This window comes from Stenella coeruleoalba (assembly GCF_951394435.1).
Source record: "Stenella coeruleoalba genome assembly, contig: scaffold_165, whole genome shotgun sequence".
NCBI classification, from domain to species: Eukaryota; Metazoa; Chordata; class Mammalia; order Artiodactyla; family Delphinidae; genus Stenella; species Stenella coeruleoalba.
Window position 1 is genome coordinate 522,768 of NW_027646037.1, and position 21,483 is coordinate 544,250.

A 21,483-nucleotide genomic window follows, 5' to 3' on the forward strand; every position below is an offset into this window, starting at 1 on the left:
AGTTCCTTAAGTCAAATATGGAATAGACAAGAGCTACTCCTTGCTCAAGGAAATGGACTCAACACCCCATATTAAACGCCTAAGAATGTACCTGACTAGTAAGTATCTTAAAACCTATGGATTGCTATGTCTCCGAAAGAGAATCAAGCATGTGTACAGGGGCATAAACGCAGCAGTGATAGGATTGGAGAGGTTCGGTGAGCAAATGAAGACCCTTTGAAGTCATATTGCATGGTACCCATTCCACGGGTTTCAACTACCCAGGTTTTAGGTATTCTTCCTTCAGCTAAAATATGCATGTGGAACCCAGAGTATGATCAACCATGTGATCGGGAGACGTGTTCAAATATGTTTCAGTTTTCCTCCTCTGGTACTCGGGTGCAACATTCCAGACGCTTTACTAACACTCTCCCCACTTGGAGAGTCAGCGCCTTTAACCTCCTGTTTGGCCCAGTTTGCAATTTCTGCGGAAGATGAACAGGAATAGCGAGAACCAATGAGAGGCTAGCTGGAGGTGTCTGGACGGGCAAATTTAACTCTCATTTCCCAACAGGAAGAGGAAATAACCAAAGGCTCAGCGTGCCGTACCGGAACCAGATTAGGGCCTGAAGCCATCCTGCGGTGTTGCGGCCAGCTCAAGAGAAAGCGAGTTGAAGGAAGGAGCTCAGGGGCACTGTAATTCACAAACCTGCAGAGTTATAAATGACAGCTATCGTCCAAAAATAGACTGAAGTAAGGCTGCCAAGAGGACTTGAAAGCGGGGCAGAATTGCAGGAAACCGATTTCAGGAGGTAGACTGGAATTGCATTGAAACCATAGGAAAAGAGGCAGAACGTCCACAATGATGCACTTGGCCAAAAAGGGCGTATGCGTTTTTTCCTGAATATATTCAGGAAAAAACGCATACGCCCTTTTTGGCCAACCAAGCAAGCTTGCAAAGGAAATCTGCACTACAATGAAGTCTCACTTCCCCCCGGTCAAAAGGGCCATCTGAAAAAAGGGTAAAATCCAGAAAGGCAGGACAGGCCATGGAGAACTGGGAGCCTTGTTATGCTGATGGGCGGGATGTAAATTGCCAACAACCACTCGGGAGAAGTGTATGGTGTTTCCTGAAACATCTAAAAAACAAAGCAACAGAACCTAGGGCACTTCCACTTATGGTCCTATAGCTTAGGGAAATTAAAATCAAAAAGACACAGCCACCCCAAAGTTTGGAACGGCTCTGTTTACAAGAACCTCATTTACAGTACAAGTTCAACATCGCAGAAAGTGAAAAATGGATAAAGAAGTTGTGGTATTTACTTACAAAGCAATATCACTCAGCAATGAAATCTGTGTCATCAGGCCCTTAGCAGCACAATGAGTGGATTCAGGTATGATGATTCTAACTGAAATAAGTCACACAGAAAAAGAAACATCATAAGATATCAGTAATACACGGAATGTAAACTTGGCTACACAGGAACTGAATTACAGAACAGAACAGGGTCTCAAATTTAGAAAACCAACTTATGCTTGCTTAAGGGTAAAGGTGAGTTGGGGTGCTGCATAAAACCAGAGATTGAAATGAGCACAGATAAAGTTCCTTAAGTCAAATATGGAATAGACAAGAGCTACTCCTTGCTCAACGAAATGGACTCAACACCGCATATTAAACGCCTAAGAATGTACCTGACTAGTAAGTATCTTAAAACCTATGGATTGCTATGTCTCCGAAAGAGAATCAAGCATGTGTACAGGGGCATAAACGCAGCAGTGATAGGATTGGAGAGGTTCGGTGAGCAAATGAAGACCCTTTGAAGTCATATTGCATGGTACCCATTCCACGGGTCTCAACTCTCCAGGTTTAAGGTATTCTTCCTTCAGCTAAAACATGCATGTGGAACCCAAGTATGATCAACCATGTGAACGGGAGACGTGTTCAAATATGTCTCAGTTTTCCTCCCCTGGTACTCGGGTGCAACATTCCAGACGCTTTACTAACACTCTCCCCACTTGGAGAGTCAGCGCCTTTAACCTCCTGTTTGGCCCAGTTTGCAATTTCTGCGGAAGATGAACAGGAATAGCGAGAACCAATGAGAGACTAGCTGGAGGTGTCTGGACGGGCAAATTTAACTCTCATTTCCCAACAGGAAGAGGAAATAACCAAAGGCTCAGCGTGCCGTACCGGAACCATATTAGGGCCTGAAGCCATCCTGCTGTGTTGCGGCCAGCTCAAAAGAAAGCGAGTTGAAGAAAGGAGCTCAGGGGCACTGTAATTCACAAACCTGCAGAGTTATAAATGACAGCTATCGTCCAAAAATAGACTGAAGTAAGGCTGCCAAGAGGACTTGAAAGCGGGGCAGAATTGCAGGAAACCGATTTCAGGAGGTAGACTGGAATTGCATTGAAACCATAGGAAAAGAGGCAGAACGTCCACAATGATGCACTTGGCCAAAAAGGGCGTATGCGTTTTTTCCTGAATATATTCAGGAAAAAACGCATACGCCCTTTTTGGCCAACCAAGCAAGCTTGCAAAGGAAATCTGCACTACAATGAAGTCTCACTTCCCCCCGGTCAAAAGGGCCATCTGAAAAAAGTGTAAAATCCAGAAAGGCAGGACAGGCCATGGAGAACTGGGAGCCTTGTTATGCTGATGGGCGGGATGTAAATTGCCAACAACCACTCGGGAGAAGTGTATGGTGTTTCCTGAAACATCTAAAAAACAAAGCAACAGAGCCTAGGGTACTTCCACTTATGGTCCTATAGCTTAGGGAAATTAAAATCAAAAAGACACAGCCACCCCAAAGTTTGGGACGCCTCCGTTTACAAGAACCTCGTTTACCGTACAAGTTCAATATCACAGAAAGTGAAAAATGGATAAAGAACTTGTGGTACTTACGTACAATGCAGTATCACTCAGCAATGAAATCTATGTCATCAGGCCCTTAGCATCACAATGAGTGGATTCAGGTATGATGATTCTAACTGAAATAAGTCACACAGAAAAAGAAACATCATAAGATATCAGTAATACACGGAATGTAAACTTGGCTACACAGGAACTGAATTACAGAACAGAACAGGGTCTCAAATTTAGAAAACCAACTTATGCTTGCTTAAGGGTAAAGGTGAGTTGGGGTGCTGCATAAAACCAGAGATTGAAATGAGCACAGATAAAGTTCCTTAAGTCAAATATGGAATAGACAAGAGCTACTCCTTGCTCAACGAAATGGACTCAACACCGCATATTAAACGCCTAAGAATGTACCTGACTAGTAAGTATCGTAAAACCTATGGATTGCTATGTCTCCAAAAGAGAATCAAGCATGTGTACAGGGGCATAAACGCAGCAGTGATAGGATTGGAGAGGTTCGGTGAGCAAATGAAGACCCTTTGAAGTCATATTGCATGGTACCCATTCCACGGGTCTCAACTCTCCAGGTTTAAGGTATTCTTCCTTCAGCTAAAACATGCATGTGGAACCCAAGTATGATCAACCATGTGAACGGGAGACGTGTTCAAATATGTCTCAGTTTTCCTCCCCTGGTACTCGGGTGCAACATTCCAGACGCTTTACTAACACTCTCCCCACTTGGAGAGTCAGTCCCTTTAACCTCCTGTTTGGCCCAGTTTGCAATTTCTGCGGAAGATGAACAGGAATAGCGAGAACCAATGAGAGGCTAGCTGGAGGTGTCTGGACGGGCAAATTTAACTCTCATTTCCCACCAGGAAGAGGAATTAACCAAAGGCTCAGCATGCCGGGCCGGAACCAGATTAGGGCCTGAAGCCATCCTGCGGTGTTGCGGCCAGGTCACAAGAAAGCGAGTTGAAGAAAGGAGCTCAGGGGCACTGTAATTCACAAACCTGCAGAGTTATAAATGACAGCTATCGTCCAAAAATAGACTGAAGTAAGGCTGCCAAGAGGACTTCAAAGCGGGGCAGAATTGCAGGAAACCGATTTCAGGAGGTAGACTGGAATTGCATTGAAAGCATAGGAAAAGAGGCAGAACGTCCACAATGATGCACTTGGCCAAAAAGGGCGTATGCGTTTTTTCCTGAATATATTCAGGAAAAAACGCATACGCCCTTTTTGGCCAACCAAGCAAGCTTGCAAAGGAAATCTGCACTACAATGAAGTCTAACTTCCCCCCGGTCAAAAGGGCCATCTGAAAAAAGTGTAAAATCCAGAAAGGCAGGACAGGCCATGGAGAACTGGGAGCCTTGTTATGCTGATGGGCGGGATGTAAATTGCCAACAACCACTCGGGAGAAGTGTATGGTGTTTCCTGAAACATCTAAAAAACAAAGCAACAGAACCTAGGGCACTTCCACTTATGGTCCTATAGCTTAGGGAAATTAAAATCAAAAACACACAGCCACCCCAAAGTTTGGAACGGCTCTGTTTACAAGAACCTCGTTTACAGTACAAGTTCAACATCGCAGAAAGTGAAAAATGGATAAAGAAGTTGTGGTATTTACTTACAAAGCAATATCACTCAGCAATGAAATCTGTGTCATCAGGCCCTTAGCAGCACAATGAGTGGATTCAGGTATGATGATTCTAACTGAAGTAAGTCACACAGAAAAAGAAACATCATAAGATATCAGTAATACACGGAATGTAAACTTGGCTACACAGGAACTGAATTACAGAACACAACAGGGACTCAAATTTAGAAAACCAACATATGCTTGCTTAAGGGTAAAGGTGAGTTGGGGTGCTGCATAAAACCAGAGATTGAAATGAGCACAGATAAAGTTCCTTAAGCCAAATATAGAATAGACAAGAGCTACTCCTCGCTCAACGAAATGGACTCAACACCGCATATTAAACGCCTAAGAATGTACCTGACTTGTAAGTATCTTAAAACCTATGGATTGCTATGTCTCCAAAAGAGAATCAAGCATGTGTACAGGGGCATAAACGCAGCAGTGATAGGATTGGAGAGGTTCGGTGAGCAAATGAAGACCCTTTGAAGTCATATTGCATGGTACCCATTCCACGGGTTTCAACTACCCAGGTTTAAGGTATTCTTCCTTCAGCTAAAACATGCATGTGGAACCTAGAGTATGATCAACCATGTGATCGGGAGACGTGTTCAAATATGTCTCAGTTTTCGTACCCTGGTACTCGGGTGCAACATTCCAGACGCTTTACTAACACTCTCCCGACTTGGAGAGTCAGTCCCTTTAACCTCCTGTTTGGCCCAGTTTGCAATTTCTGTGGAAGATGAACAGGAATAGCGAGAACCAATGGAGACTAGCTGGAGGTGTCTGGACGGGCAAATTTAACTCTCATTTCCTACCAGGAAGAGGAATTAACCAAAGGCTCAGCGTGCCATGCCAGAACCAGATTAGGGCCTGAAGCCATCCAGCGGTGTTGCGGCCAGCTCAAAAGAAAGCGAGTTGAAGAAAGGAGCTCAGGGGCACTGTAATTCACAAACCTGCAGAGTTATAAATGACAGCTATCGTCCAAAAATAGACTGAAGTAAGGCTGCCAAGAGGACTTGAAAGCGGGGCAGAATTGCAGGAAACCGATTTCAGGAGGTAGACTGGAATTGCATTGAAAGCATAGGAAGAGAGGCAGAACGTCCACAATGATGCACTTGGCCAAAAAGGGCGTATGCGTTTTTTCCTGAATATATTCAGGAAAAAACGCATACGCCCTTTTTGGCCAACCAAGCAAGCTTGCAAAGGAAATCTGCACTACAATGAAGTCTCACTTCCCCCCAGTCAAAAGGGCCATCTGAAAAAAGTGTAAAATCCAGAAAGGCAGGACAGGCCATGGAGAACTGGGAGCCTTGTTATGCTGATGGGCGGGATGTAAATTGCCAACAACCACTCGGGAGAAGTGTATGGTGTTTCCTGAAACATCTAAAAAACAAAGCAACAGAACCTAGGGCACTTCCACTTATGGTCCTATAGCTTAGGGAAATTAAAATCAAAAAGACACAGCCACCCCAAAGTTTGGAACGGCTCTGTTTACAAGAACCTCGTTTACAGTACAAGTTCAACATCGCAGAAAGTGAAAAATGGATAAAGAAGTTGTGGTATTTACTTACAAAGCAATATCACTCAGCAATGAAATCTGTGTCATCAGGCCCTTAGCAGCACAATGAGTGGATTCAGGTATGATGATTCTAACTGAAATAAGTCACAGAGAAAAAGAAACATCATAAGATATCAGTAATACACGGAATGTAAACTTGGCTACACAGGAACTGAATTACAGAACAGAACAGGGTCTCAAATTTAGAAAACCAACTTATTCTTGCTTAAGGGTAAAGGTGAGTTGGGGTGCTGCATAAAACCAGAGATTGAAATGAGCACAGATAAAGTTCCTTAAGCCAAATATGGAATAGACAAGAGCTACTCCTTGCTCAACGAAATGGACTCAACACCCCATATTAAACGCCTAAGAATGTACATGACTAGTAAGTATCTTAAAACCTATGGATTGCTATGTCTCCGAAAGAGAATCAAGCATGTGTACAGGGGCATAAACGCAGCAGTGATAGGATTGGAGAGGTTCGGTGAGCAAATGAAGACCCTTTGAAGTCATATTGCATGGTACCCATTCCACGGGTTTCAACTACCCAGGTTTAAGGTATTCTTCCTTCAGCTAAAACATGCATGTGGAACCTAGAGTATGATCAACCATGTGATCGGGAGACGTGTTCAAATATGTCTCAGTTTTCCTCCCCTGGTACTCGGGTGCAACATTCCAGACACTTTACTAACACTCTCCCCACTTGGAGAGTCAGTCCCTTTAACCTCCTGTTTGGCCCAGTTTGCAATTTCTGCGGAAGATGAACAGGAATAGCGAGAACCAATGAGAGGCTAGCTGGAGGTGTCTGGATGGGCAAATTTAACTCTCATTTCCCACCAGGAAGAGGAATTAACCAAAGGCTCAGCATGCCGGGCCGGAACCATATTAGGGCCTGAAGCCATCCTGCGGTGTTGCGGCCAGGTCACAAGAAAGCGAGTTGAAGAAAGGAGCTCAGGGGCACTGTAATTCACAAACCTGCAGAGTTATAAATGACAGCTATCGTCCAAAAATAGACTGAAGTAAGGCTGCCAAGAGGACTTGAAAGCGGGGCAGAATTGCAGGAAACCGATTTCAGGAGGTAGACTGGAATTGCATTGAAAGCATAGGAAGAGAGGCAGAACGTCCACAATGATGCACTTGGCCAAAAAGGGCGTATGCGTTTTTTCCTGAATATATTCAGGAAAAAACGCATACGCCCTTTTTGGCCAACCAAGCAAGCTTGCAAAGGAAATCTGCACTACAATGAAGTCTCACTTCCCCCCGGTCAAAAGGGCCATCTGAAAAAAGTGTAAAATCCAGAAAGGCAGGACAGGCCATGGAGAACTGGGAGCCTTGTTATGCTGATGGGCGGGATGTAAATTGCCAACAACCACTCGGGAGAAGTGTATGGTGTTTCCTGAAGCATCTAAAAAACAAAGCAACAGAGCCTAGGGCACTTCCACTTATGGTCCTATAGCTTAGGGAAATTAAAATCAAAAAGACACAGCCACCCCAAAGTTTGGAACGGCTCTGTTTACAAGAACCTCGTTTACAGTACAAGTTCAACATCGCAGAAAGTGAAAAATGGATAAAGAAGTTGTGGTATTTACTTACAAAGCAATATCACTCAGCAATGAAATCTGTGTCATCAGGCCCTTAGCAGCACAATGAGTGGATTCAGGTATGATGATTCTAACTGAAATAAGTCACACAGAAAAAGAAACATCATAAGATATCAGTAATACACGGAATGTAAACTTGGCTACACAGGAACTGAATTACAGAACAGAACAGGGTCTCAAATTTAGAAAACCAACTTATTCTTGCTTAAGGGTAAAGGTGAGTTGGGGTGCTGCATAAAACCAGAGATTGAAATGAGCACAGATAAAGTTCCTTAAGCCAAATATGGAATAGACAAGAGCTACTCCTTGCTCAACGAAATGGACTCAACACCCCATATTAAACGCCTAAGAATGTACATGACTAGTAAGTATCTTAAAACCTATGGATTGCTATGTCTCCGAAAGAGAATCAAGCATGTGTACAGGGGCATAAACGCAGCAGTGATAGGATTGGAGAGGTTCGGTGAGCAAATGAAGACCCTTTGAAGTCATATTGCATGGTACCCATTCCACGGGTTTCAACTACCCAGGTTTAAGGTATTCTTCCTTCAGCTAAAACATGCATGTGGAACCCAAGTATGATCAACCATGTGATCGGGAGACGTGTTCAAATATGTCTCAGTTTTCGTACCCTGGTACTCGGGTGCAACATTCCAGACGCTTTACTAACACTCTCCCCACTTGGAGAGTCAGTCCCTTTAACCTCCTGTTTGGCCCAGTTTGCAATTTCTGCGGAAGATGAACAGGAATAGCGAGAACCAATGAGAGGCTAGCTGGAGGTGTCTGGACGGGCAAATTTAACTCTCATTTCCCACCAGGAAGAGGAATTAACCAAAGGCTCAGCATGCCGGGCCGGAACCAGATTAGGGCCTGAAGCCATCCTGCGGTGTTGCGGCCAGGTCACAAGAAAGCGAGTTGAAGAAAGGAGCTCAGGGGCACTGTAATTCACAAACCTGCAGAGTTATAAATGACAGCTATCGTCCAAAAATAGACTGAAGTAAGGCTGCCAAGAGGACTTGAAAGCGGGGCAGAATTGCAGGAAACCGATTTCAGGAGGTAGACTGGAATTGCATTGAAAGCATAGGAAATGAGGCAGAACGTCCACAATGATGCACTTGGCCAAAAAGGGCGTATGCGTTTTTTCCTGAATATATTCAGGAAAAAACGCATACGCCCTTTTTGGCCAACCAAGCAAGCTTGCAAAGGAAATCTGCACTACAATGAAGTCTCACTTCCCCCCGGTCAAAAGGGCCATCTGAAAAAAGTGTAAAATCCAGAAAGGCAGGACAGGCCATGGAGAACTGGGAGCCTTGTTATGCTGATGGGCGGGATGTAAATTGCCAACAACCACTCGGGAGAAGTGTATGGTGTTTCCTGAAACATCTAAAAAACAAAGCAACAGAACCTAGGGCACTTCCACTTATGGTCCTATAGCTTAGGGAAATTAAAATCAAAAAGACACAGCCACCCCAAAGTTTGGAACGGCTCTGTTTACAAGAACCTCGTTTACAGTACAAGTTCAACATCGCAGAAAGTGAAAAATGGATAAAGAAGTTGTGGTATTTACTTACAAAGCAATATCACTCAGCAATGAAATCTGTGTCATCAGGCCCTTAGCAGCACAATGAGTGGATTCAGGTATGATGATTCTAACTGAAATAAGTCACACAGAAAAAGAAACATCATAAGATATCAGTAATACACGGAATGTAAACTTGGCTACACAGGAACAGAATTACAGAACAGAACAGGGTCTCAAATTTAGAAAACCAACTTATTCTTGCTTAAGGGTAAAGGTGAGTTGGGGTGCTGCATAAAACCAGAGATTGAAATGAGCACAGATAAAGTTCCTTAGGCCAAATATGGAATAGACAAGAGCTACTCCTTGCTCAACGAAATGGACTCAACACCCCATATTAAACGCCTAAGAATGTACATGACTAGTAAGTATCTTAAAACCTATGGATTGCTATGTCTCCGAAAGAGAATCAAGCATGTGTACAGGGGCATAAACGCAGCAGTGATAGGATTGCAGAGGTTCGGTGAGCAAATGAAGACCCTTTGAAGTCATATTGCATGGTACCCATTCCACGGGTTTCAACTACCCAGGTTTAAGGTATTCTTCCTTCAGCTAAAACATGCATGTGGAACCTAGAGTATGATCAACCATGTGATCGGGAGACGTGTTCAAATATGTCTCAGTTTTCCTCCCCTGGTACTCGGGTGCAACATTCCAGACGCTTTACTAACACTCTCCCCACTTGGAGAGTCAGTCCCTTTAACCTCCTGTTTGGCCCAGTTTGCAATTTCTGCGGAAGATGAACAGGAATAGCGAGAACCAATGAGAGGCTAGCTGGAGGTGTCTGGACGGGCAAATTTAACTCTCATTTCCCACCAGGAAGAGGAATTAACCAAAGGCTCAGCATGCCGGGCCGGAACCAGATTAGGGCCTGAAGCCATCCTGCGGTGTTGCGGCCAGGTCACAAGAAAGCGAGTTGAAGAAAGGAGCTCAGGGGCACTGTAATTCACAAACCTGCAGAGTTATAAATGACAGCTATCGTCCAAAAATAGACTGAAGTAAGGCTGCCAAGAGGACTTGAAAGCGGGGCAGAATTGCAGGAAACCGATTTCAGGAGGTAGACTGGAATTGCATTGAAAGCATAGGAAAAGAGGCAGAACGTCCACAATGATGCACTTGGCCAAAAAGGGCGTATACGTTTTTTCCTGAATATATTCAGGAAAAAACGCATACGCACTTTTTGGCCAACCAAGCAAGCTTGCAAAGGAAATCTGCACTACAATGAAGTCTCACTTCCCCCCGGTCAAAAGGGCCATCTGAAAAAAGTGTAAAATCCAGAAAGGCAGGACAGGCCATGGAGAACTGGGAGCCTTGTTATGCTGATGGGCGGGATGTAAATTGCCAACAACCACTCGGGAGAAGTGTATGGTGTTTCCTGAAACATCTAAAAAACAAAGCAACAGAACCTAGGGCACTTCCACTTATGGTCCTATAGCTTAGGGAAATTAAAATCAAAAAGACACAGCCACCCCAAAGTTTGGAACGGCTCTGTTTACAAGAACCTCGTTTACAGTACAAGTTCAACATCGCAGAAAGTGAAAAATGGATAAAGAAGTTGTGGTATTTACTTACAAAGCAATATCACTCAGCAATGAAATTTGTGTCATCAGGCCCTTAGCAGCACAATGAGTGGATTCAGGTATGATGATTCTAACTGAAATAAGTCACACAGAAAAAGAAACATCATAAGATATCAGTAATACACGGAATGTAAACTTGGCTACACAGGAACTGAATTACAGAACAGAACAGGGTCTCAAATTTAGAAAACCAACTTATTCTTGCTTAAGGGTAAAGGTGAGTTGGGGTGCTGCATAAAACCAGAGATTGAAATGAGCACAGATAAAGTTCCTTAAGCCAAATATGGAATAGACAAGAGCTACTCCTTGCTCAACGAAATGGACTCAACACCCCATATTAAACGCCTAAGAATGTACATGACTAGTAAGTATCTTAAAACCTATGGATTGCTATGTCTCCGAAAGAGAATCAAGCATGTGTACAGGCGCATAAACGCAGCACTGATAGAATTGGAGAGGTTCGGTGAGCAAATGAAGACCCTTTGAAGTCATATTGCATGGTACCCATTCCACGGGTTTCAACTACCCAGGTTTAAGGTATTCTTCCTTCAGCTAAAACATGCATGTGGAACCTAGAGTATGATCAACCATGTGATCGGGAGACGTGTTCAAATATGTCTCAGTTTTCCTCCCCTGGTACTCGGGTGCAACATTCCAGACGCTTTACTAACACTCTCCCCACTTGGAGAGTCAGCGCCTTTAACCTCCTGTTTGGCCCAGTTTGCAATTTCTGCGGAAGATGAACAGGAATAGCGAGAACCAATGAGAGGTTAGCTGGAGGTGTCTGGATGGGCAAATTTAACTCTCATTTCCCAACAGGAAGAGGAAATAACCAAAGGCTCAGCGTGTCGTACCGGAACCAGATTAGGGCCTGAAGCCATCCTGCTGTGTTGTGGCCAGGTCAAAAGAAAGCGAGTTGAGGAAAGGAGCTCAGGGGCACTGTAATTGACAAACCTGCAGAGTTATAAATGACAGCTATCGTCCAAAAATAGACTGAAGTAAGGCTGCCAAGAGGACTTGAAAGCGGGGCAGAATTGCAGGAAACCGATTTCAGGAGGTAGACTGGAATTGCATTGAAAGCATAGGAAAAGAGGCAGAACATCCACAATGATGCACTTGGCCAAAAAGGGCGTATGCGTTTTTTCCTGAATATATTCAGGAAAAAACGCATACGCCCTTTTTGGCCAACCAAGCAAGCTTGCAAAGGAAATCTGCACTACAATGAAGTCTCACTTCCCCTCGGTCAAAAGGGCCATCTGAAAAAAGTGTAAAATCCAGAAAGGCAGGACAGGCCATGGAGAACTGGGAGCCTTGTTATGCTGATGGGCGGGATGTAAATTGCCAACAACCACTCGGGAGAAGTGTATGGTGTTTCCTGAAACATCTAAAAAACAAAGCAACAGAGCCTAGGGCACTTCCACTTATGGTCCTATAGCTTAGGGAAATTAAAATCAAAAAGACACAGCCACCCCAAAGTTTGGGACGCCTCCGTTTACAAGAACCTCGTTTACCGTACAAGTTCAATATCACAGAAAGTGAAAAATGGATAAAGAACTTGTGGTACTTACGTACAATGCAGTATCACTCAGCAATGAAATCTATGTCATCAGGCCCGTAGCAGCATAATGAGTGGATTCAGGTACGATGATTCTAACTGAAATAAGTCACACAGAAAAAGAAACATCATAAGATATCACTAATACACGGAATGTAAACTTGGCTACACAGGAACTGCATTCCAAAACAGAACAGGGTCTCAAATTTCGAAAACCAACTTATGCTTGCTTAAGGGTAAAGGTGAGTTGGGGTGCTGCATAAAACCAGAGATTGAAATGAGCACAGATAAAGTTCCTTAAGCCAAATATGGAATAGACAAGAGCTACTCCTCGCTCAACGAAATGGACTCAACACCGCATATTAAACGCCTAAGAATGTACCTGACTTGTAAGTATCTTAAAACCTATGGATTGCTATGTCTCCAAAAGAGAATCAAGCATGTGTACAGGGGCATAAACGCAGCAGTGATAGGATTGGAGAGGTTCGGTGAGCAAATGAAGACCCTTTGAAGTCATATTGCATGGTACCCATTCCACGGGTTTCAACTACCCAGGTTTAAGGTATTCTTCCTTCAGCTAAAACATGCATGTGGAACCTAGAGTATGATCAACCATGTGATCGGGAGACGTGTTCAAATATGTCTCAGTTTTCGTACCCTGGTACTCGGGTGCAACATTCCAGACGCTTTACTAACACTCTCCCGACTAGGAGAGTCAGTCCCTTTAACCTCCTGTTTGGCCCAGTTTGCAATTTCTGCGGAAGATGAACAGGAATAGCGAGAACCAATGGAGACTAGCTGGAGGTGTCTGGATGGGCAAATTTAACTCTCATTTCCTACCAGGAAGAGGAATTAACCAAAGGCTCAGCATGCCGGGCCGGAACCAGATTAGGGCCTGAAGCCATCCTGCGGTGTTGCGGCCAGCTCAAAAGAAAGCGAGTTGAAGAAAGGAGCTCAGGGGCACTGTAATTCACAAACCTGCAGAGTTATAAATGACAGCTATCGTCCAAAAATAGACTGAAGTAAGGCTGCCAATAGGACTTGAAAGCGGGGCAGAATTGCAGGAAACCGATTTCAGGAGGTAGACTGGAATTGCATTGAAAGCATAGGAAAAGAGGCAGAACATCCACAATGATGCACTTGGCCAAAAAGGGCGTATGCGTTTTTTCCTGAATATATTCAGGAAAAAACGCATACGCCCTTTTTGGCCAACCAAGCAAGCTTGCAAAGGAAATCTGCACTACAATGAAGTCTCACTTCCCCCCGGTCAAAAGGGCCATCTGAAAAAAGTGTAAAATCCAGAAAGGCAGGACAGGCCATGGAGAACTGGGAGCCTTGTTATGCTGATGGGCGGGATGTAAATTGCCAACAACCACTCGGGAGAAGTGTATGGTGTTTCCTGAAACATCTGAAAAACAAAGCAACAGAGCCTAGGGCACTTCCACTTATGGTCCTATAGCTTAGGGAAATTAAAATCAAAAAGACACAGCCACCCCAAAGTTTGGGACACCTCCGTTTACAAGAACCTCGTTTACCGTACAAGTTCAATATCACAGAAAGTGAAAAATGGATAAAGAACTTGTGGTACTTACGTACAATGCAGTATCACTCAGCAATGAAATCTATGTCATCAGGCCCGTAGCAGCATAATGAGTGGATTCAGGTACGATGATTCTAACTGAAATAAGTCACACAGAAAAAGAAACATCATAAGATATCACTAATACACGGAATGTAAACTTGGCTACACAGGAACTGCATTCCAAAACAGAACAGCGTCTCAAATTTAGAAAACCAACTTATGCTTGCTTAAGGGGAAAGGTGAGTTGGGGTGCTGCATAAAACCAGAGATTGAAATGAGCACAGATAAAGTTCCTTAAGCCAAATATGGAATAGACAAGAGCTACTCCTTGCTCAACGAAATGGACTCAACACCCCATATTAAACGCCTAAGAATGTACATGACTAGTAAGTATCTTAAAACCTATGGATTGCTATGTCTCCGAAAGAGAATCAAGCATGTGTACAGGGGCATAAACGCAGCACTGATAGGATTGGAGAGGTTCGGTGAGCAAATGAAGACCCTTTGAAGTCATATTGCATGGTACCCATTCCACGGGTTTCAACTACCCAGGTTTAAGGTATTCTTCCTTCAGCTAAAACATGCATGTGGAACCTAGAGTATGATCAACCATGTGATCGGGAGACGTGTTCAAATATGTCTCAGTTTTCCTCCCCTGGTACTCGGGTGCAACATTCCAGACGCTTTACTAACACTCTCCCCACTTGGAGAGTCAGCGCCTTTAACCTCCTGTTTGGCCCAGTTTGCAATTTCTGCGGAAGATGAACAGGAATAGCGAGAACCAATGAGAGGCTAGCTGGAGGTGTCTGGACGGGCAAATTTAACTCTCATTTCCCACCAGGAAGAGGAATTAACCAAAGGCTCAGTGTGCCGTACCGGAACCAGATTAGAGCCTGAAGCCATCCTGCGGTGTTGCGGCCAGCTCAAAAGAAAGCGAGTTGAAGAAAGGAGCTCAGGGGCACTGTAATTCACAAGCCTGCAGAGTTATAAATGACAGCTATCGTCCAAAAATAGACTGAAGTAAGGCTGCCAAGAGGACTTGAAAGCGGGGCAGAATTGCAGGAAACCGATTTCAGGAGGTAGACTGGAATTGCATTGAAAGCATAGGAAGAGAGGCAGAACGTCCACAATGATGCACTTGGCCAAAAAGGGCGTATGCGTTTTTTCCTGAATATATTCAGGAAAAAACGCATACGCCCTTTTTGGCCAACCAAGCAAGCTTGCAAAGGAAATCTGCACTACAATGAAGTCTCACTTCCCCCGGTCAAAAGGGCCATCTGAAAAAAGTGTAAAATCCAGAAAGGCAGGACAGGCCATGGAGAACTGGGAGCCTTGTTATGCTGATGGGCGGGATGTAAATTGCCAACAACCACTCGGGAGAAGTGTATGGTGTTTCCTGAAACATCTAAAAAACAAAGCAACAGAACCTAGGGCACTTCCACTTATGGTCCTATAGCTTAGGGAAATTAAAATCAAAAAGACACAGCCACCCCAAAGTTTGGAACGGCTCTGTTTACAAGAACCTCGTTTACAGTACAAGTTCAACATCACAGAAAGTGAAAAATGGATAAAGAAGTTGTGGTATTTACTTACAAAGCAATATCACTCAGCAATGAAATCTGTGTCATCAGGCCCTTAGCAGCACAATGAGTGGATTCAGGTATGATGATTCTAACTGAAATAAGTCACACAGAAAAAGAAACATCATAAGATATCAGTAATACACGGAATGTAAACTTGGCTACACAGGAACTGAATTACAGAACAGAACAGGGTCTCAAATTTAGAAAACCAACTTATTCTTGCTTAAGGGTAAAGGTGAGTTGGGGTGCTGCATAAAACCAGAGATTGAAATGAGCACAGATAAAGTTCCTTAAGCCAAATATGGAATAGACAAGAGCTACTCCTTGCTCAACGAAATGGACTCAACACCCCATATTAAACGCCTAAGAATGTACCTGACTAGTAAGTATCTTAAAACCTATGGATTGCTATGTCTCCGAAAGAGAATCAAGCATGTGTACAGGGGCATAAACGCAGCAGTGATAGGATTGGAGAGGTTCGGTGAGCAAATGAAGACCCTTTGAAGTCATATTGCATGGTACCCATTCCACGGGTTTCAACTACCCAGGTTTAAGGTATTCTTCCTTCAGCTAAAACATGCATGTGGAACCTAGAGTATGATCAACCATGTGATCGGGAGACGTGTTCAAATATGTCTCAGTTTTCCTCCCCTGGTACTCGGGTGCAACATTCCAGACGCTTTACTAACACTCTCCCCACTTGGAGAGTCAGTCCCTTTAACCTCCTGTTTGGCCCAGTTTGCAATTTCTGCGGAAGATGAACAGGAATAGCGAGAACCAATGAGAGGCTAGCTGGAGGTGTCTGGACGGGCAAATTTAACTCTCATTTCCCACCAGGAAGAGGAATTAACCAAAGGCTCAGTGTGCCGTACCGGAACCAGATTAGAGCCTGAAGCCATCCTGCGGTGTTGCGGCCAGCTCAAAAGAAAGCGAGTTGAAGAAAGGAGCTCAGGGGCACTGTAATTCACAAGCCTGCAGAGTTATAAATGACAGCTATCGTCCAAAAATAGACTGAAGTAAGGCTGCCAAGAGGACTTGAAAGCGGGGCAGAATTGCAGGAAACCGATTTCAGGAGGTAGACTGGAATTGCATTGAAAGCATAGGAAGAGAGGCAGAACGTCCACAATGATGCACTTGGCCAAAAAGGGCGTATGCGTTTTTTCCTGAATATATTCAGGAAAAAACGCATACGCCCTTTTTGGCCAACCAAGCAAGCTTGCAAAGGAAATCTGCACTACAATGAAGTCTCACTTCCCCCCGGTCAAAAGGGCCATCTGAAAAAAGTGTAAATTCCAGAAAGGCAGGACAGGCCATGGAGAACTGGGAGCCTTGTTATGCTGATGGGCGGGATGTAAATTGCCAACAACCACTCGGGAGAAGTGTATGGTGTTTCCTGAAACATCTAAAAAACAAAGCAACAGAACCTAGGGCACTTCCACTTATGGTCCTATAGCTTAGGGAAATTAAAATCAAAAAGACACAGCCACCCCAAAGTTTGGAACGGCTCTGTTTACAAGAACCTCGTTTACAGTACAAGTTCAACATCGCAGAAAGTGAAAAATGGATAAAGAAGTTGTGGTATTTACTTACAAAGCAATATCACTCAGCAATGAAATCTGTGTCATCAGGCCCTTAGCAGCACAATGAGTGGATTCAGGTATGATGATTCTAACTGAAATAAGTCACACAGAAAAAGAAACATCATAAGATATCAGTAATACACGGAATGTAAACTTGGCTACACAGGAACTGAATTACAGAACAGAACAGGGTCTCAAATTTAGAAAACCAACTTATTCTTGCTTAAGGGTAAAGGTGAGTTGGGGTGCTGCATAAAACCAGAGATTGAAATGAGCACAGATAAAGTTCCTTAAGCCAAATATGGAATAGACAAGAGCTACTCCTTGCTCAACGAAATGGACTCAACACCCCATATTAAACGCCTAAGAATGTACATGACTAGTAAGTATCTTAAAACCTATGGATTGCTATGTCTCCGAAAGAGAATCAAGCATGTGTACAGGGGCATAAACGCAGCAGTGATAGGATTGGAGAGGTTCGGTGAGCAAATGAAGACCCTTTGAAGTCATATTGCATGGTACCCATTCCACGGGTTTCAACTACCCAGGTTTAAGGTATTCTTCCTTCAGCTAAAACATGCATGTGGAACCTAGAGTATGATCAACCATGTGATCGGGAGACGTGTTCAAATATGTCTCAGTTTTCCTCCCCTGGTACTCGGGTGCAACATTCCAGACGCTTTACTAACACTCTCCCCACTTGGAGAGTCAGTCCCTTTAACCTCCTGTTTGGCCCAGTTTGCAATTTCTGCAGAAGATGAACAGGAATAGCGAGAACCAATGAGAGGCTAGCTGGAGGTGTCTGGACGGGCAAATTTAACTCTCATTTCCCACCAGGAAGAGGAATTAACCAAAGGCTCAGCATGCCGGGCCGGAACCAGATTAGGGCCTGAAGCCATCCTGCGGTGTTGCGGCCAGGTCACAAGAAAGCGAGTTGAAGAAAGGAGCTCAGGGGCACTGTAATTCACAAACCTGCAGAGTTATAAATGACAGCTATCGTCCAAAAATAGACTGAAGTAAGGCTGCCAAGAGGACTTGAAAGCGGGGCAGAATTGCAGGAAACCAATTTCAGGAGGTAGACTGGAATTGCATTGAAAGCATAGGAAGAGAGGCAGAACGTCCACAATGATGCACTTGGCCAAAAAGGGCGTATGCGTTTTTTCCTGAATATATTCAGGAAAAAACGCATACGCCCTTTTTGGCCAACCAAGCAAGCTTGCAAAGGAAATCTGCACTACAATGAAGTCTCACTTCCCCCTGGTCAAAAGGGCCATCTGAAAAAAGTGTAAAATCCAGAAAGGCAGGACAGGCCATGGAGAACTGGGAGCCTTGTTATGCTGATGGGCGGGATGTAAATTGCCAACAACCACTCGGGAGAAGTGTATGGTGTTTCCTGAAACATCTAAAAAACAAAGCAACAGAACCTAGGGCACTTCCACTTATGGTCCTATAGCTTAGGGAAATTAAAATCAAAAAGACACAGCCACCCCAAAGTTTGGAACGGCTCTGTTTACAAGAACCTCGTTTACAGTACAAGTTCAACATCGCAGAAAGTGAAAAATGGATAAAGAATTTGTGGTATTTACTTACAAAGCAATATCACTCAGCAATGAAATCTGTGTCATCAGGCCCTTAGCAGCACAATGAGTGGATTCAGGTATGATGATTCTAACTGAAATAAGTCACACAGAAAAAGAAACATCATAAGATATCAGTAATACACGGAATGTAAACTTGGCTACACAGGAACTGAATTACAGAACAGAACAGGGTCTCAAATTTAGAAAACCAACTTATTCTTGCTTAAGGGTAAAGGTGAGTTGGGGTGCTGCATAAAACCAGAGATTGAAATGAGCACAGATAAAGTTCCTTAAGCCAAATATGGAATAGACAAGAGCTACTCCTTGCTCAACGAAATGGACTCAACACCCCATATTAAACGCCTAAGAATGTACATGACTAGTAAGTATCTTAAAACCTATGGATTGCTATGTCTCCGAAAGAGAATCAAGCATGTGTACAGGGGCATAAACGCAGCAGTGATAGGATTGGAGAGGTTCGGTGAGCAAATGAAGACCCTTTGAAGTCATATTGCATGGTACCCATTCCACGGGTTTCAACTACCCAGGTTTAAGGTATTCTTCCTTCAGCTAAAACATGCATGTGGAACCTAGAGTATGATCAACCATGTGAACGGGAGACGTGTTCAAATATGTCTCAGTTTTCGTACCCTGGTACTCGGGTGCAACATTCCAGACGCTTTACTAACACTCTCCCCACGTGGAGAGTCAGTCCCTTTAACCTCCTATTTGGCCCAGTTTGCAATTTCTGCGGAAGATGAACAGGAATAGCGAGAACCAATGAGAGGCTAGCTGGAGGTGTCTGGACGGGCAAATTTAACTCTCATTTCCCACCAGGAAGAGGAATTAACCAAAGGCTCAGCATGCCGGACCGGAACCAGATTAGGGCCTGAAGCCATCCTGCGGTGTTGCGGCCAGGTCACAAGAAAGCGAGTTGAAGAAAGGAGCTCAGGGGCACTGTAATTCACAAACCTGCAGAGTTATAAATGACAGCTATCGTCCAAAAATAGACTGAAGTAAGGCTGCCAAGAGGACTTGAAAGCGGGGCAGAATTGCAGGAAACCGATTTCAGGAGGTAGACTGGAATTGCATTGAAAGCATAGGAAGAGAGGCAGAACGTCCACAATGATGCACTTGGCCAAAAAGGGCGTATGCGTTTTTTCCTGAATATATTCAGGAAAAAACGCATACGCCCTTTTTGGCCAACCAAGCAAACTTGCAAAGGAAATCTGCACTACAATGAAGTCTCACTTCTCCCCGGTCAAAAGGGCCATCTGAAAAAAGTGTAAAATCCAGAAAGGCAGGACAGGCGATGGAGAACTGGGAGCCTTGTTATGCTGATGGGCGGGATGTAAATTGCCAACAGACACTCAGGAGAAGTGTATGGTGTTTCCTGAAACATCTAAAAAACAAAGCAACAGAGCCTAGGGCACTTCCACTTATGGTCCTATAGCTTAGGGAAATTAAAATCAAAAAGACACAGCCACCCCAAAGTTTGGGACGCCTCCGTTTACAAGAACCTCCTTTACCGTACAAGTTCAATATCACAGAAAGTGAAAAATGGATAAAGAACTTGTGGTACTTACGTACAATGCAGTATCACTCAGCAATGAAATCTATGTCATCAGGCCCGTAGCAGCACAATGAGTGGATTCAGGTATGATGATTCTAACTGAAATAAGTCACACAGAAAAAGAAACATCATAAGATATCAGTAATACACGGAATGGAAACTTGGATACACAGGAACTGAATTACAGAACAGAACAGGGTCTCAAATTTAGAAAACCAACTTATGCTTGCTTAAGGGTAAAGGTGAGTTGGGGTGCTGCATAAAACCAGAGATTGAAATGAGCACAGATAAAGTTCCTTAAGTCAAATATTGAATAGACAAGAGCTACTCCTTGCTCAATGAAATGGACTCAACACCGCATATTAAACGCCTAAGAATGTACCTGACTAGTAAGTATTTTAAAACCTATGGATTGCTATGTCTCCGAAAGAGAATCAAGCATGTATACAGGGGCATAAATGCAGCAGTGATAGGATTGGAGAGGTTCGGTGAGCAAATGAAGACCCTTTGAAGTCATATTGCATGGTACCCATTACACGGGTCTCAACTCTCCAGGTTTAAGGTATTCTTCCTTCAGCTAAAACATGCATGTGGAACCCAGAGTATGATCAACCATGTGAACGGGAGACGTGTTCAAATATGTCTCAGTTTTCCTCCCCTGGTACTCGGGTGCAACATTCCAGACGCTTTACTAACACTCTCCCGACTTGGAGAGTCAGTCCCTTTAACCTCCTGTTTGGCCCAGTTTGCAATTTCTGCGGAAGATGAACAGGAATAGCGAGAACCAATGAGAGACTAGCTGGAGGTGTCTGGACGGGCAAATTTAACTCTCATTTCCCACCAGGAAGAGGAATTAACCAAAGGCTCAGCATGCCGTGCCGGAACCAGATTAGGGCCTGAAGCCATCCTGCGGTGTTGCGGCCAGGTCACAAGAAAGCGAGTTGAAGAAAGGAGCTAAGGGGCACTGTAATTCACAAACCTGCAGAGTTATAAATGACAGCTATCGTCCAAAAATAGACTGAAGTAAGGCTGCCAAGAGGACTTGAAAGCGGGGCAGAATTGCAGGAAACCGATTTCAGGAGGTAGACTGGAATTGCATTGAAAGCATAGGAAAAGAGGCAGAACGTCCACAATGATGCACTTGGCCAAAAAGGGCGTATGCGTTTTTTCCTGAATATATTCAGGAAAAAACGCATACGCCCTTTTTGGCCAACCAAGCAAGCTTGCAAAGGAAATCTGC

At 43.9% G+C, this 21,483-nt stretch overlaps 1 long non-coding RNA gene across 1 annotated transcript in view; it reads right to left on the bottom strand.

The window, feature by feature from the left end:
* LOC307181370 overlaps window positions 1-21,483 on the bottom strand; it is a 161,236-nt gene that overhangs the window by 28,706 nt on the left and 111,047 nt on the right. The gene's annotated exons all lie outside the window — the stretch shown is intronic.